Raw genomic sequence first — 15214 nt, forward strand, 5'->3', positions numbered from 1 at the left:
TCAGTTAAAAGGACCTTTTTTGATTAGTTTTTTTTCTTACAGAGTATTTTATGAGCTATTCTGGTTATGTGAATATTTTAAGGGGTCCTTAAAGCTGGGAATTTATGAAAGCAATTGAAGGGATGTTAAAACATTTTTACAAACCATAGGTATGTCATTCCCAGAAGGACACGTTTTTGTTTTTTTTTTTCGAATACCTGATTTTCATAAGTACAGTTTCCCAAAATTCCTTTGTGATTCTGCAGGGGAAAGCAAAAAGCAAACAGATTTCCCTTGCTGCAGAGTAATTAAGGCCTATAAATATTGCACCAAAAATCAGATGTTCTTGTAAAACCAAAATGCCATTCCTAGGAAACGTCCCCAGAACTTGATATCCAGGAGAAGTCTTTTTTTTAATATTGTGCTATTATCTATTTTAGAGCAGCCTGAAACTCCTACCCTAACTGCCTCAAGGTGGCTGTACAAGGGCTGATATAAGCTGCCAATTTGAGCCATTTAGACTCCTCTACCTGTAAATGGGGTCCTTCAACGTGGCTACCCGACCGATATCTGGCCCAAAATCAGTCAATGTTGATTGGGCAGCTTTGATTTTCACATCAGATCAAGGAACACATCTGCACCTTGGTGCTAAACTCTACTCAAACTACATGTGGTGACAGTTATGGGGCCCTCCACATCAAAGTCTGCCTGCTGAGTCTGTTTACCATTTGTAAACTTTAAAAGGTATCACTACAGAGATAAACTGGCCCCTGCATAGTTTAAACCTCGAATTCACACTGTAATCCCCTGTATTGTTCACACATGTAATCCCCCCCTGTACTGTTCACACCTGAGACCCAGATTGAAACTGCCCACATTGTTCACACTACAAAATGCTAATGGGGCACCAGCACTGTTTCACTGTATGTAGTACATATTAGACTGGTCCCGATTCTCCTGCTCTGTTCTGCCTTCCCTATGCTCCCTGTGTGTGTCATACTTTGCCTGCTCTTTGCACCTTGTGTTTGCCATACTCTGCCTGACCTATGATCCCTATGGAACATAAGCCTGTTCTGGGGGTTTGTTAGCATTTGAAAATAATTGTTAGAGGCCCCTAAGGTGTTTAATCATATGCTGGGGTACTGTATTATATACAGGGGAGGTGGAGGTATATGGATTATGGTTTAATATGACTTAACTTTTTTCACAAATGAGTGGCATCCCTGCCGGTGCCGGGCCAAGGTAATTTGGCACCCTAGGCAAGAGCTTCAATCAGCGCCCCCTGTCCTGCATTATCATTTACCTCCTTACCATGATGGGTTTAAATAAAGAAAGCAAGAAAATGTACAACACTTTTTCATTTATATTACTGCCCCCTGTACCAGAAAACCCAGCAGCCATCCATCATACTGCCCCCCCATACCTGTACCAGCAAGCTCAGCAGGCATCCATCATACAGCCCTCCTGCAGCCATCATATTGCCCCCAATCTTAACCTGTGCCAGCAGCAGCCAAAAATAAATCTGATCACATCATATTGTCTTCAAGTATTTATGTACCTGTACCAGTGCACAGCCCAGCAGCAACAGCAGCAAACATATGGCCCCCAGCCCAAATCTGTACCTGGCTGTGCCAGCAGGAAGCTTCACATTTTCACAGTAATAGAAAGAATGTCTTCAGTTCAGTGCAACTGTGCAAGGCTGAGAACAGTAAGAGCCACACCAAGCAGGCCGCCAGCTCTCTGCCTCTCTCTGCCACCCAACCAGTGATGTCATTGACGGTATACCCACGTCACGCTGCACTGCCGCACCGCACAGAAGTAGCTATTACTTGCTGGCAAGAGGGAGAAGGTGAAGGAGGGGGATTCCCCCCAACTGAGTGACCATGATTATTGAAACAAACGCTTGAATAAAATGAAAAAAAAAAAACCATTAAAAGTGTGCCCCTCAATTATGGTGTCCTAGATAGTGCCTATTCTGCCTACCCCTAGTTCCGGCCCTGATCCCTGCAGTGAGCACCAACCATCGGTTTTTTTGGTGTGCTATTAATGTGGACATGGTCTTGTGGTAACATAGGTGTGGTTTAAAGTGGGTGTGGTCTAAAAACAGGGAGTGGCTAACACTGGCTTCCATTATCTGCCCTCCACCATGTAGAAAAATTCCGGCTCTCTGTACCATATAAATTGGACAGCACTGGTCTACAGCATCTATAAAGATCTTTGTTGATCGACATTAACTAGGACATCTGGTATGTTTCCAGTATGTCTGATAAATCAAAATAGTTCTCTGTTGCACCATAAGTATCTTTATTGGTACATTCCCCTGTGTATTTGGTTCTCCAGTTTTGTTTAGGGAAAAGTAACTCTAGCTGTAAAGTACGGTTGACTGACTTTAAAATCACTCCGGTCATCTGCAGCAATCTATATAATCCAGTGAAGCTTTTAAAGAGTAAAATCCCCTACTTTGATGTAAGGATTCTCCACCATTAAAATGTCCCCATAATCAGCAAGATATGAGCATATAAATTTTTATATAGGAACACACTGGGAAAATTTTGCATAGGTGGTTGCAGCATTGAAATTGGGACACGTGCATACCTCCCAGCTGTCCACATGCCCCCTCTTTCTCTTTGTATTTCCTGCACTGAACAGCCAGAAAAAGATACAAAGTTTCTAAAACTTAATTGGCTTTTGGCAAAGAGCCCACAATATGTTGCAGGTGCACTTAGATACTTTTGTAGCAATTTAAGATAAGCAAAGAAACAATTGTAACAATTTAAGATAAGCAGTTCTCTTGGGAGAACTGTGACTTGCAGCTTAAAGGGAAATCCACCTTCATTAGCAAAACTGTAATAACACATAAGAACCACAGAAATTCAAACTTTCATAGCCTGCCAAATTTTGTAAAATGAACACAGTAATTAGGGGGTTTGGCCAGAAAAATGGTTGTGGTCAAAAATTTCACTTGAATGGGAAGAGGCAAGTGGTTTGCCTGTTTTTCAACCTCCGTTTATATACAGGCCAGTGCAGCTTCATCTTTGGTCAGCAAGTGATTTCTGGAGTCTTTGATTTTCTGAGTAGATGTGCTTACACACACCTTTAACCAAGTTCTTTTATATATCTTTTCTACTCTTCTACTCCACCCCAGTGCTTTTGCAATTGCATTATATGATTTATTGTTCTGGAAATAATAGACTATGTTTACTCACATCTAAGATATTAAATCATTTTCGCCCGAAGTTGCCTCACGAGGATCCGAGTGGCATCCCACCAGCGATTCACATTCAAGCCGGTGGGAAGGCATTTCGGGGAGATAAGTCGTCCGAAGAAGAGGAGATTTGTCGCTGGGCGACTAATCTCCCCGAATAGCCACGTGTGCCACCACCTTGAAGAGTCCTCCAGTAATGTTAATCACTAATAGGAAAGCATGTAAATTGCATATACCTTGCAAACCTCGAAATTACAGAAAGACCGTCTCCAACAGACTCCATTTTATACAAATAAACCAAAATTTTAAAAAGTATTTCCTTTTTCTCTGTAATAATAAATCAGTACTATGTACTTGATCCACACTAAGATATAATTAATCCTTATTGGCAGCAAAACCAGCCTATTAGGTTTATTTAATGTTTACATTATTTTCTAGTAGACTTAAGACAGAAAGATCGAAATTATAGAAAGATCCATTATCTGCAAAACCCCGGGTCCCGAGCATTCTGGACAACAGGTCCCATACCTGTACATTGTGTAGTAGCCCAGTTGCAAGTGCAAAAGTGGCACTAACATGCAATCTATTTGGCAGCACTGCCAAATACTTACAAATTGAGGCAAATTATTTTTATTTTTGTCTTACTAATGGGCAAAATGATAGGTTTCCTTGCATTTTCTATTACATCTAGCCTTATTTTCTTTTTACAGCCTCTTTTAAACACAGAAAGGCTTTGTCTGAGAATGGTAGGCATGGTCTGCTGGCTCAGAGCTCTCTTCTGGCTTAGTGCCTTAGTTTAATAGAGTGTGACGTTCTTTCTTCATCTGGGCTTTTTGAGAGCTTGTTTTGGGTATTGTTAGAAGGCTGTTCAAAGAGCAGCATTTTGCTCTACAAGTAAAATAAAAATGCAGTCTAAAATGTAGCACTGGAAAGTAAAACAATATCTAAAAACAATAACTATAAATTATTTATCAAACACCTGCACAGTTTTAAAAAAAAAAATTAAGATTCCATTGAAATTCATTGTGTACATTTTGTTTTTCCTTTAGAATCATATTGCTTGATCTTATGACCTGCTCTAATGTTTACTTTCACTAGTTTGCAAAATCAAAGCTAGCACTGATTTTTATCATGTATCTGTATATATTATAGGATTTCCATATATTATAGGATTTCCATACGGTTAATGTTGGATTGTAAATTGAATGGCCCTGTGCACCTGCCTAATAGTATTGCCCTTACACCAATGTTGTTGTTGATGAGAAAAAATGAGAATCAGTTTATTTGGCATTAGATATGGACACAGTTTTAATAAACACCTAGGAAGAAAACAAGATATGTATAAATCACATAATAATTTCACAACTTAAAGAACTTTATTATATGTATTATTTTTTAAAACATGACATTGGAAGTCGTGTCAGAGCTCCATGACCTGTATAAAAGCACTCTGCTTGTATCCTTGTGTCTCTATATAGTCATGGAACACATCAGAGACTTCCAATTTCCTTATAATTTAAAATAGGGGATACATTAATCCAAATATAATACACAAAACCAGTAAGTGTGCTGTAAATATATACGTATAAATGGTTTAGTGATGTCATTAGTGCTTAGTGATGTAATTTGTGTTACATGATCCTGACATAAACATTAATTACACTCTTCTATAAACTCTTCTATACACTCTTCTATACACTCTTCTATACAGATGGATTCTTAACTGAACAGGTATATAGGTGGGGTCTACAAGAGTGTGCAATTTATTGTTTTCATGAATGACATGAGAACATTGTCATACATACATAGTCATACCCAAGGGCTCACTGCATTTAATGAATGTGTTTTTGTACATGCCCTCATTTCTAGCTTGTGTGCAGATATTTCTCCATTGCCAAAGAACACTGTGGAGATGTATTTTTATTAGCCATACACAATGCCGCCTTGGGTAATTGAGGAAGATTCTTCTGCCCTTTGATTCTAACATGTGCAGGCCAGTGATCATACAGTAGATGTGATCATGGATGTGTAATTAGCAACCCACTGTTGTGAACAAAAAAGAGTATTTACAACTTGAACCCTCCCCCATATTTTGGTTTTGTTCCTTTTCTCTCAGTTCATCTGTTATGATAGCCCTTTGCATATCTGCCTTGGGCTAAACCAGAGAGTCTATACACCAGCCAAGTGACCAGGGTTAAAGTTGTCAGAGAAAAAAAAAAAGAAGATTCAAGTTTTGGGCTCAAGTAGCCCTGTAAGTCGTGTTAATGTAGAAAACGTAAGCAAAACTACATATAATGACTGTTTGCATCTGGTTTTTATTTTCAGGAATCTTTTAATAGTTGTGTTAATTTAAGTTTCAGTAACTCAGTAAATGATTTGTCTTGTTACAGTATGTGTATGTATCCATTGTCGTCTCGTTCTCAAATATGTATGTAGAGTCTCGTATAGACTTACAAACTCATGTAACAGATGTTTGTTTTTGGAAGGAGTAAAAATATGAAGTTACCTTATAGAAACACTATATAAATTTTCTAAGGATTTATCTGTTGAGCAAAAAAATACAACCCTAAAACTTGCCATGAATATAATGCATTTTTAAGTATCTGATTGGCTGTCATTTTAGTAGTGGAAACTTGACATTAAGGGGCAGATTTATTAAGGTTAGAGTTGTGTCTTCCACAAAAAATTAAATTTTTTATTTTATAGTAAAAAATAGATTTTTTTTGGGTTAAAAAAAACGAAAAGTTTTCAAAATTTACTAACCCTGGAAATAGCTTGAATCCAAAAATACACAATTTTAAACCTGTCAAGGTCATGTAGAAATCATTGACAGAAGTTCCTTGCACAATTTGAAGATGTTAATAGCCTTCATGAGTTTTTTTTCAGAGGGTTTCGCCCGAAAACTCAATTCATTTCGAGTGATTCAAGTTTTTATTTGGCCGAAAACTTGACCAATTCGAGTTTTCTGGTTTTTAACCCCGAACTCGCTGATTCAAGTTTTTCCCATTCCAGATTTTTCTTAAATTAGAGACCATTCCATTCAAGATGTGAGTTCATTCGACGTCTAAAAAACTCTAAAATTCAACATTTGATAAATAACCCTCAAAATAGTTGATTTTAAAGCCAAGGAAGGAAACTGAATGTGTAATAAAATAAAAAAACACAAACTTTTCATAGTGGACATGGATAGAAAAAAAAACGTTATCTGGTATTTTCTTTCATGCTACGGTATGTAAAAAAGGAAACCCATGTCTAAAATGAAAGTCTTTTTTTATACATTGCTAGATCTTAATAAACCATTAATATCACACTTTCTGAAATTTAGAGGAGCATGTTTCCTTTTTAATAATAATAATAATAATAATAAAAATAATATGTTACCTGCTTTCACTTTGGCCTAAAAATGATTTACACATATGGCAACTGCAGTTTCCCCAACAGGTCCACTGAAAGCTGGCTGTCTGCCTGCTACAGGGGTTTGGCTGACTTACTTCAGTGCAAATTATTAAATCCTACTGGTTCGCCTGTTCATCCTGGGAAAGCAGCCAGCTAGAAATGAAAGGCTGGCTGTTGCTAGCAAGTTTTTCGGGGTACATTTTCAGCAAAGCTGCATGAAAGGTAACATTTAAAGACACACATTTATATATATATATATATATATATATATATATATATATATATATATATATATACACACACACACATATATATACGATACTGCATTATAACAAACTTAGACATTGATGCGTTTCGGTCCACTAGGAACCGTCTTCAGGATGTGCCTAATTCAAAGTGCAAACAACTTAAATACCCATACCCTCGGATATCACACCCACAAGTGCCATGTGCTTAGTATCACTAATTAATCAAATAAAGTGCATTGTGCATATTCATCATCAAGTACATCATATTGAGTAATAATACAACATCCCAAAGAACTAGGTGTCCATAAAAAATTTAACAATTTAGTGTACATATTTCAAAAGCACTAAATAACAAGTTTCAATATATGTTACCAATCAAACTTGTACTATGTAGCCAATTAATTAGCTATGTGTAAAATAGTGGCCCGTAAAGTGAAAATATGCGGATCTTTGTATCAAAAACAATCAGTGAACCTAAAAGTTTCTCCCAATATAATAGCATCAAGTCTTAGTTAGAGGTAATAGACTGCCTAACCCATCTTGGCACCCTTTAGTTTAGGGCAGTGCTAGAATTGGGATGGGATGCACAGGGATGCCATCCTTTCACTTCTAATTTTTGTGAAATAGTATCCCCTCAGAGGGGATGCAAGAGTTTTGAATCCCAGAACTTTATTTTGCTCCTCTCCACTTCTGCATGCAAATAAAATGCAGAGGTAAAATTAAATATAGTGAAATATATAGAAGAATAAATGAGAGAAAAGATTTTTGGGAGAGAAATAGAGAAGAGATAGAGAAGTGTTTAACAGATAAAGAGGATGTAGGCATCAGAGAGGGTTATAGAGAAAAGGAGAGGAGAAGAAGAAAACTGGGGAAACAAAAAGAGAAAATGAAGGTATTAAACAGTAGCAGATTAAGGAATAGTGAGAGAATGATATATATGAAATAATCTTGGTTTATATAGAATATGATGGGATTGTTATGACACAATACAACGACAAGGTGCTGTGTTTGCAGAAGCTGGACTGACTGCCATGAAAAGTCATATGCACAATTTTGTTTTTGGGGTCCCTACAGGTCACATCTATGCATACTGGGCATTAAACTGTGCATTAGAAGGAAATACCAAAATGGAAATAGCAAAATGGTTTTGCGTTAAAGTGGGTGAAACCAGAAAGTATTGGTGTGTGAGGCTTATTATAACAATGGGTGTGGCTTATGGTTGTGGGAGGGGCTTGTTTTAGCGCGCTGCACTACACTCAACATACAGAGCATACCTCCACTTTTTCCACTCCAATTCAAGCACTGGTGTAGGGACTAAACTGGTTACTACAGATTTGTGAAACTGTGTTTTAAAATGGTTGTTGCTGTTATACTTAGACTCTTTGAGGAAGGCTAGGGACCTAGCCGAAACGTCTGTTCTCTTTTTTTGATTGTTTCTGCTTAAGCTCCGTGTGTGCGAGCTTCTATCTATCCAGCATACTACTTGTCCAGCTTTGCACCCAGGCACCTTACTTTTCTACAGATACACTACTTCAGTGTTAATGTTTGATCATTATTGTATTTTAAGGATCTGTCAAGTGTTAGTTTTAATAAACCATTCTGCATTTATATTAGGCCATAGGTGCACTCTCTGGACAGAAAATCTTTTCTTCCAATGCAGAATCAGTGCATGTGGCTGTGGTTGCACCTTCTTCTTCAATTATTCATTTTGAAACCAGTGAAGTTGGATCTTAAATATAAGATTAGGGGTTGTTTATCAACACTGTGCAAATTTGCACCAGGGCAGTGACCCATGTCAGCCAAAGTTTTCTTTAATTTTTAGTTTGATCTGTTAAATTTTTTTCAGCTAACTAAGAAAAGCTAATGGTGCTATGGGTAGTGATGGGCGAATTTATTCGCCAAGTGTGAATTTGTGGCAATATTCCATGTTTCGCTGGTGAATAAATTCTCAATATTGCAGCGAAAATTCGATGGCGTCAAATTTATTTTGACGCCGGTGACAATTCCGACGACATCAATAATTCATAAGCGCCCTTTGACTTTAAAGCGCATCAGAATTGTTGCCGGCGTCAGAATTGTCACTGGTGTCAAAATAGGCAGTGATGGGTGAAATTCTCCCCCTTCACCGAAAAATTTGTCAATTTCCAGCAAAATTCGCTAATGTCTATGGGTTACTACCTCATTTTTAGCTTGTGGCTAAGAGTGTGGTAGTGAAGAGTACTACACCCAATAACTGGTTTATTAATATTAATGTTCTCTTTCATTACAGTGAGAGATGGAGACAGAGATATTGATGTAAATGTATTCAACTGAAAAAGCTAGGTAATAAATATGAGGCTGTGTGGAATAAGTAACAGTGACAAAGCAGGAATAATAAAACTAGCAAGTCTTTTCTCTTGCATGACCATAAACACAATTAGGGATAGTAAGGTGTCAGGAAGGATGTTAAATGTAATAATAACCATTTACATGAGGTGTTGAAATAGATGACTTAAAAACTTAATATAGGGAAAATTTTGTAAATGTAGAGCATAATTAGCATTATTTTTTTTTTTTTTACATTATATTACATTTAGAAACTACTTTAAAAATCATTGTTTTGCAATTAGTGTATATTGGAAAGTTGCTTAGATCACATTTTTCTTATATTGGGCAGTTTTATTTTGGGCTTTATAACCCCTTTAACAAAATATTGCTGAATGTGACTGCATTGCTGCAATTTTCCCCTTTTCTCAGTGGTAAGTGGATATGTTCATTTAATGGATGTGAATTTGTAAACATATACCATAACACTCTGGATTAACATTCCCAGAGCATAAAGATCTCGACTTAACATTCATACTCGTTCCAATCACATTACAAGTACTGTAATTTTCCTGAGAGGGAAATTGGTGCATTTGCAGTTCATGAAATAAAAACACATTGAAATAAAGAGAGGGTGAAAGCTTTCCGCCCTAAGAACAATGTTCAAAAAGTTAGAGCAGGAGCAACACTGATTTCTGGCTTTCCTATAAAGTATTGCTTTCCCCAGCTGATGCTTTGGCCTGTAGCTAAAATGAATGGGCATTTCCCTTCAATAAGTCAATGAGAGGAAAGCTGAGAAAATCTGATTACAGTTTTGTTGAACCAATATTACTAATGAATAGATACTGTATGAGGAAGAGCTACTGAGTGTCCACTGAAATATTACATCTTTAGTGGTCAATCCCACGCTACTCAGGACTTCATAGATTATGATCATTTTATGGATCAGTATCAACTATATTTCTATGGTGTGATTTTTAATTACAGGGAGGTTAACAAAAAGAGAAGATAAAACATAAAGGCCAATTATAAATTCTTAGAAAGCTTCAAAATCAGGCTCAATGTGAACTACACTTTTGCCTTCAGAATGATTACTTAGATTATTACTCAGATTATTTATATCAGGTGTCCCCAACCTTTTTTACACATTTAAATGTAAAAAAGAGTTGGGGAGCAACACAAGCATGAAAAAGTCAATGGGGATGTCAAATAATGCTGTTTGGTAGCCCCTATATGAACTGGCAGCCTACAAGAGGTTCTGTTTGACAGTGCACCTGGTTTTTATACAACCAAAACTTTTCTCCAAACCAGGAATTTAAAAATAAGCACCTGCTTTGAGGCCATTGAGAGCAACATCCAAGGGGTTGAGCTACTGGTTGGGGATCACTGATTTATATCATAATGAGTAAATATTTCCCTTTTAAATTTTTTACGTTGTCTATTGTTTTAATCATGAAAAAATGTGTTGTTATTTGTTGAGCTAAACTAGGTAAACAAGGAAATTGCAAGGAACATGATTTTTTACCAGAATACAGATAACCTCTCTCCTGTTTATCGGTGCACTGGTATTTCTAGTCTTATTATCTACAGTGAAGATGCAGTAGCTTCAGTATTGTTTGAACATTTGCTTATAGCACTTATCTGGCTGTAGAGCCCAACATGACAATGGTTGCTCTTGGCACTGAGTTCTTATATGCATTTAACAAATGGTGGATGTCTGTGTTAAAAAAAGCACAGTGTCTAATAAATTGAGTAAAACTAGTGCATGTGACACAAAGGAATGAGGTAGTTTATATTTTATCACAGCTAATGTCCTAAGAATTGTAAATATTTTTTTTTCCGTTAACCAGAATCTCCATAGCCAGCTACACATCGTGGCAGATTTTGTGGGATTCAGAAATGTGTTCTATGCATAAATATGGGTGTTGATGTTCCACAGAGCCAAACTTTACTAAGTGCACAGTAGTAATTATTGCATGTTTACACTAAAAGCTTGTTTTAATTTTCACACACACAGGTATTGCACAATACAACCGATTAGCCAGTTGCATTATCAGATAAATCAGTCTTTATTTTCTTTATATTTATTTATTTGCAGTAATACAGCTTTTGTAAATTACCTTACAGATGTCTTGCAATCTTTAAAGTTCACTGACATTCTCATATGCTTGTTAGGAATCTTTTTTCTGTACTCCACTTACTAATTAGTGCTGTGCATCTCTGTGCTTCTTTGGAGTCAGGAGCAATTTTGGGTATCTGGAGTCAGAGTCGCCAAAAATGTTCCAACTCCGACTCCTAATATCTTTAAATACAAGCAATGAAAATAATTAAATCAGATTTAAGAGCTTCTGTGAAGGTGGATAACAGAAGTAATTTTGTTTCTAAGAACAATTCTTAGTTAATTTAGGATTGTATTTAGCAGCTAATCTACAGCTATATGCCAGGTTCAATTAATATATAAGTTGTTTAAGGTTTTTCAATTGTTTTTGGTTTATATAGTTTAACTTTGATTAGTTTAGAATTACCGAAGGATGTAGTTTATATTTTACAGCGTGTTGTGTACTTAACTTCTTTTTTAAACAACATGGAAAATACATTTGCATATTAAAGGAACAGTTACTCCAAAAAATTAAAGTGTTTTAAAGGGGTTATTCACCTTCAAACTAGTTGTTTTCAGATAGATCACCAGAAAAAACGACTTTTTATAATTACTTTCTATTTTCTGTCACCGTTTTTCTAATATTGAAGTGTAATTTTTCACCTTCTAAGGGCTCTTACTGACAAGCGGTTGAAGCTGCGCTCCCCTGCATTCAGTTTTTCTGTGTTCAGCCGCAGGGGAGCGCAGGAATAGACGCATTAAGTTCTTTTCAATGGGGCTGTACTCACACAGGCGCGTGTAGGCGCTGAATGCAGGTTGAGACACAACATGCTGCATATTTCCTGCGTTCGGCGCCTACACGCGCCTGTGTGAGTACAGCCCCATTGGAAAGAACTTAATGCGTCTATTCCTGCGCTCCCTTGCGGCTGAACGCAGAAAAACGTTTGGAAGGTGAACACCCCCTTTAAAGTAATTAACATATAATATGATGTTAGCATGCACTGGGAAAGCAATGTGTTTGCATAGGTTACACATCAAATAACAGATAAAACACCATTGTATTGGGCAGGGCTTATCTGTTATGTACTATGTAACCTGTTTTTTCATTTTTTCTAGTTTGAATGGCTGCCCCTTGGCTACACAGCAGCTTGTTTATATAAACTATAGTTGAATTTCAGAAGCAAACATCCCAGTTTTACCACTGCAGAGCAACAGTATGTTATATTTTAATTTCATACACTTTCAGTTTTTGGTGTTGCTGTTCCTATAAAAAGTCGGAATACTTAAGCAACAGATTTTTTACATCATATGTAATGGGTTTTTGGGCAATTTTAGACAAAAAGGGTTAATATCCAGCTATAGGAATAGAGCATGTGTTACATTGGACTCTAAAACACCAGGCTGGGTCTTTGCTATGTGGGAGTAGTGAAGTAAGGATGTAGTGCAACTACAACATCCATATGCTACTGTGCACAAAGACAAAATACAAGGGCGCCAAGAGGTTCTCGCAACAAAAATAGAACAGTTTATTTGTCCAAGACAAATGATCCACAGGTTTTGTACTTACAATCCTCAGAGGCCCCAGCAGATAATCACGACATGACTACAACATGTCCCTCAGAGACAGCACAGTGGAACTCCCAGAGGAGATAGTGTAACACCTGGATAGATACTTCCTCAGGATCTCAGCACCGTGACCTGGATCCTCACATGTTGGATCAGGGAACTCACTAGCCCTAATTCCCTATTAGACTGTGTCCCTATACTATAGGCTGGTCTTGCTTGAGGGGAGAGCTACCTCCTTGTTTATTCCTCCTAGATGGAGCCAAGCAGCTCTTGCTACTTAAAGGGGAACTATAGCGAAAATTAAATTTGGATATAAGCTTCATCATACTGAAATATGAAACTTTGTAAATACAATCAATTAAATATTTTTCTGAAATAATCAAGTTTATGTTCACTATCCCTCTCTCAGCAATTGTCTCTTCATTCTGTCTTCATGAAGCAGTTTGGTGTCAGATATTCATTAACAGTTAGATCCAATATATCATATAGGGGGTCTTTTTTCTCACTTATGACACTATGTAGGAGTTGGTTTATTTTTTTAGGGAAAGGTGAAGCCATTTTGCAAATGTCTATGAGACTTGGAACTCTGTTCTGAAGGTGCCATTCCTTTAGAAATGAACTTTTAATAAAAACATAACCAGATTACTCTTATTAGAGTCATACAATGCAAATCATGCTAAAATATACAACCACCCATGTTGCCACCCATTTTATAATATTTTTTTTCTTTAAAGCTGTCAGTAATCGTATCTGTTGCATTTTGAGATCAAGCTGTAAAGGGGTGGTTCACCTTCCAAAAACTTTTTTGAATTCACTTGTTTTTAGATTGTTCCCCCAAAATAAATTACTTTCCATTATTTATTTTTTACTGTTTTTCCAAAATCAAAGTTTACTGTTCCTGTCTGTGGTGTTTGAATCTGGCAATTCATTAATTCAGGTGCAGATTCTGAACTGTTACAATTTTGCAACATTTAGTTGATACATTTTCGAGCAGTATCTCAGGAGTATTAGCAACTATTGTATCAATTCTAACAGCTGCCTGTAATGAAACCCAGAGATTCTGCTCAGCAGGGACAAAAATAAGAAATGTATCAACTAAATGTATCCATTTAGAATAGTTTACAGTGTCGGCGACCCCCCTCCTCCCAGGGCTGCTTCAGATGGTGAAAAAAGACACTTGACACTTCAATATTAGAAAAACAGTCAAACATAGAAAATAGAAAGTCATTGGAAAAAGTCATTATTTCTGGTGATCTATCTGAAAACAACTAGTTGTTTGAAGGTGAACCACCCATTTAATAACAGTTCTTTGTAGCATAGATAATGACAGTGCTTGACTAGTTAAATAGCTATTTTTTGTATTTAATTGCTGGCTGGATTTATTTTCCCCAGTAAATTTTCATACTTGTTTGCCATTTATCAGATTAAGTAGATTATTTTAGCAGTTGGTCAAAGAGAACGGAAACTGCTGGCTATCATGGCAGGTGCTTAGCAACACTGCTAAAATGAGACAAGGAGAGAGCAGAGTGTAATTTGAAGAGATACCTGCTACAATCCAGAAGGTCTAATGATAGACTGTTCAGCTGTTGCCTTGCAGATACTGAGGGAAATGGGGAGAGACGTGACTGACATGCGAAGTGTTTACCCTATGGAAGAATTATCAGTAAGCCTGTAGGTATCAGATGCTCTGAGCTGGTCCTTTCCATAAGTGTTGGTTTATTCTCCATTGACTTTCTCCTCTGAGTACTGGACTGGAGATGAAGTGTCACTGTGCATTGCATGCAGTTTAAAAGTACTTCAGTTTGCTTGCTTTTTTCATCTGGTGAGAGGTGGTCTTCAAATAAATGGAGTGTCTCTGTATGCTGCTATCAGCTCAACCATCCATTCACTGCATTCAAACAGGGGTGCTCCGCCAAAAAGGCGAGTTGAGGCACTCGCCTCAGACGGCAGCGCACCCCTGGTTACAAGAGGCGGAAAAAATGCCGCTCCTGGTAACTAAGAGCCTAATTTCTGGTTTTCAACCCGGAAGTTCGGCTCTTCTAGTGCAGAACGCGCAACTGCGTGCTCTGCACTAGCGACGTGGACTCCCCCCCTACCCCGTACCAATCTGGAAAAGTGAGTGCCGTGGGGAGGTGGCAAAACGAAGCACGCCTCAGACGGCAAATTGTGCCGGAACGGCCCTGCATTCAAATAAGCCATTTCTCTGCTGTGCTCTAAGTGCAATGTACAACCGTGATCTCCAACCAGTAGCTTGCAAGCAGCATTGCTCTCCAACCCCATGGCTGTTTCTCACAGTGGCCTCAAAGCAGGTGCTTATTTTTCAAATTCCTGGCTTGGAGGCAACTTTGGCTTGCATAAAAACCAAGTATACTACCAAACAGAGCCTCCTGTAGGCCAGTCCACATAGGGGCTACCAAT

At 37.5% G+C, this 15214-nt stretch overlaps 1 protein-coding gene across 1 annotated transcript in view; it reads left to right on the forward strand.

Annotated features, from left to right (window-relative positions):
- nxn.L (nucleoredoxin L homeolog) overlaps positions 1–15214 on the forward strand; it is an 81302-nt gene that overhangs the window by 22045 nt on the left and 44043 nt on the right. The gene's annotated exons all lie outside the window — the stretch shown is intronic.

This window comes from Xenopus laevis, chromosome 2L, assembly GCF_017654675.1.
Source record: "Xenopus laevis strain J_2021 chromosome 2L, Xenopus_laevis_v10.1, whole genome shotgun sequence".
In the NCBI taxonomy this organism is placed as follows: domain Eukaryota; kingdom Metazoa; phylum Chordata; class Amphibia; order Anura; family Pipidae; genus Xenopus; species Xenopus laevis.